We start from the raw sequence: 3693 nt of genomic DNA on the forward strand, positions 1-3693 counted from the left end.
TTTGGGATTAGCAGATGCAAACTATTATACATAGGATGGAAAAACCACAAGGTTCTACTGTATAGCATAGGGAACTATATTCAATATCCTGTGATAAACCATATTTGAAAAGAATACAAAAAAGATATATATATATAAAACTAAATCTCTTTGCTGTACAGCAGAAATTAACACAACATTGTAAATCATCTATACTTCAATAAAATATAAAAAAGACTCATAATCAAATGAATAATTTCTTCAGGAATTCAAAGAGAGATATCACTTCAAGCTTAGTGGCTTAGGAAGGCTTTAAGAAAAAGATGAGATTTGACTGGAAGTAGATGCATGGCTGAAGGTTGCAGAGGTAAAGGCAATAAGTATTACCAAAGATGATACAAAGACTCAAGGGAAAAAAAAAAAAAAAAAAAAAAAAAAAGCTTGGTGGTAGCAGTGAAGACCAAGCTGTGTTTAGGGAATAGTCAATAGACCTGTTTGACTGAAGGAAAGAGTGTGTGCAGCTAAGGCAAGGCCCAAAGTGTGAGGTGATATTAATTTTAAGACAAAGCGGTTTTGCCTTATTCCCAGAAGCAGTAGAGAGCCACTGAAGATGTTTTCATTTTCTTTCTTTCTACTTTTTCTTTAAAATAAGCTCTATTTCTGAAAGATTGCTATTATGGCAGAGCCAAAGATGGACAGGAGCAGGCAGAGAGAATATTCAAGAAACCTTCAGAGAAAACCAAGGGTGAGCTGGTAAGTGGTTGTAGGGAGGACGGCAGTGCTGCAAATGGAAAGGTACTGTCCGAGAAGTCCTGGCAGAATACGGTGACTGAGAGGATATGGGGGTGAGGAAGAGAAAAAGCATTGTTCAGTGCCTTAACACTCCATTCCACAGATTCACAGGTGCTGAATTCTCTTGGCTCCTACTTTCAGTTCAAATGATTTTGAAATGATTTTGTACATCTTTTCCTCCCAAGCATTTCACTGCCTTCTGAGATAAACAGAAACCCATTAGGGGGTGGCAAAACTGGTCACCACACTGATCAAAAGATCTAGCTCTCCAGTTAATGTCTACCATCTTTAAGCTAATCTCTAGCATATGAAGCAGCTACTGAGACTTTTGCATCAAGGAAAAAAGTAAATTATACCATGGAAGTATAGATGTATAGGCCCATTTCCTCATTTTGAGGATAAAACTGAGGTAGTGAGAGGGGCCCTGACTAGAGGCTTTGCTGCCTGAATTTGTCCCCAGTATTCTGTTTAGCAACACTCTTTTATCACAGCAGTATTTTCCTCCAAAGTTTCTGTTACCCAGATTTGATTAGGAGTGACAATCTTCAGGGTGAATAGAGGGGGACAGTTTCCTTAACATATACCATGGAACTTGGCCAAGGATTGTCTTTTGTGATAAATGAGGTCCTGGTTTCTACTAGAAACATTATCACATAATATATCAGTTTTACATTAAAGTTCTGAAGTTTTTATAATCTTTCCATTCAATATGCTAAGGCCCTTGTGATATGGTCTTTTAAAAATATGACCAAAGGGCTTTTAAAGGAGTGACATACTGATTTATAAAACCGCCTTCATGGATCAGGCATGAAAACCGAAAACATGTAAACTAAAAACACTTACTTCTGTGAAAAATTCTGTTACCACTCAATAATAAATAGGTGCACAGTCAAAGAGTGAACATTCAAAGAAAAGTTTTGAATTCATATGTCTAATTTACGAGATCAGTGGATTAGAGTCATGGTAATAAAGCTTTGGAAATTACCCTCAGGGCAGGGCTAACATGATCCAGGCTGCTTCCACGTGGTCACCATGCAGCCAGTATGTCCTAACATAGCCAACATGTCCTAACAGGGAGGCAGCAGGTTCTATGGGGGCAAGGGGAGCAAAGGAGTGTAGAAGGTGTGGAGAAAAAGGAACTCTCCTGCACTGTTGGTGGGACTGTAAATTGGTACAGCCACTATGGAAAACAATTTGGAGGTTCCTTAAAAAACTACAAATAGAACTACCATATGATCCAGTAATCCCACTCCTGGGCATATACCCAAAGAAAACCATAATCCCAAAAGAAACTTGTACCATAATGTTTATTGCAGCACTATTTACAATAGCCAGGACATGGAAGCAACCTAAATGCCCATCAACAAATGAATGGATACAGAAGATGTGGCATATATATACAATGGAATATTACTCAGCTATAAAAAGGGATGAGATGGAGCTATATGTCATGAGGTGGATAGACCTAGAGTCTGTCATACAGAGTGAAGTAAGTCAGAAAGAGAAGGACAAATATTGTATGCTAACTCACATATACGGAATCTAAAAATGGTACTGTTGTACTCAGTGACCAGAACAAGGATGCAGATACAGAGAATGGACTGGAGAACTCGAGGGGGAGGGGGCGGGGGGTGAAGGGGAAACTGAGACGAAGCGAGAGAGTAACACAGACATATATATACTACCAACTGTAAAATAATCAGTGGGAAGTTGTTGTATAACAAAGGGAGTCCAACTCGAGGATGGAAGATGCCTTTGAGGACTGGGGCGGGGAGGGTGGGGGGGGCTTGGGGGGGGCGTCAAGGAAGGGAGGGAAGATGGAGATATGTGTATAAAAACGGATGATTGAACCTGGTGTACCCCCCCCAAAAAATAAATAAATAAATAAATTAAAAAAAAAAAAAAGGAGTGTAGAAGGGTGAATGGAGGACACCCAGCAGGAGGTGAGGGAAATGAAATCCAGGTGTTTTCTAGTGAGTACTGCAGATAGATTAATATAAAATAGACACCAAATGATGACTGCAGCACCTGTGGTCATTTTGACTGAAAGTAAATCATCACAATGGGACATTGGATCTGCCTGAAGACCAGACTGTAGATTCCAATGACTACCCCTCACACCTGTTCATTTCTTGTCACCAGACAGCCTACGGATAACTCTGTGTGAGTGTGTGTGTGGGTGGGGGGAGGGGTGTCCAGCTATGCATGTCACGCTGAACCAAATGCTATTAAAAAAAAGAAACTTTCGTATAGATTATAGACTTAAATGGTCCCAAATTCTGATGGAATAAACAAAACAAAAAACTAACAACAAAAGGTGTACCTAGAGAAGGTTCCTGGAAAGAACACATGGTTATAAAAAGAGGAAATGATATAACACTGGCAAAGGCATTTATTATTATTTTTTGTTTGAAAGGGTTTTTTTGTGGAGAAGGGATATAAGTTTAATCATCAGTAACAGCTGGGTCAGAGAAAACACCCAGGAGGTGGCAGACTACAGGAGAGAGAGCTGAGGAAACATGGGGTACCAGTTCCCCTCTCTTGCTGACTATGAACTTTGGGCAAGACACCTCTTCACTGGGTAGCCAGAGAGGAAGTTGAACAAAGTTTTTAAGGTCATTTCCAGATCTGATATTTCATGATTCTACGAGGTCTTATTCTTTTTCTGCTTGTTTTTTTTTTAATATAAATTTATTTATTTATTTTTGGCTATGTTGGGTCTTCATTGCTGCATGCGGGCTTTTTCTAGTTGCTGTGAGCACGGGCTACTCTTTGTTGCAGTGCACGGGCTCTAGGCATGAGGGCTTCAGTAGTTGTGGCACATGGGCTAAATAATTGTGGCTCATGGGGCTCTAGAGCACAGGCTCACTTGTTGTGGTACACGGGCTTAGTTGCTCTACAGCATGGGGGATCTTCCTGGAC

Source organism: Hippopotamus amphibius, chromosome X (assembly GCF_030028045.1).
Source record: "Hippopotamus amphibius kiboko isolate mHipAmp2 chromosome X, mHipAmp2.hap2, whole genome shotgun sequence".
NCBI lineage: Eukaryota > Metazoa > Chordata > Mammalia > Artiodactyla > Hippopotamidae > Hippopotamus > Hippopotamus amphibius.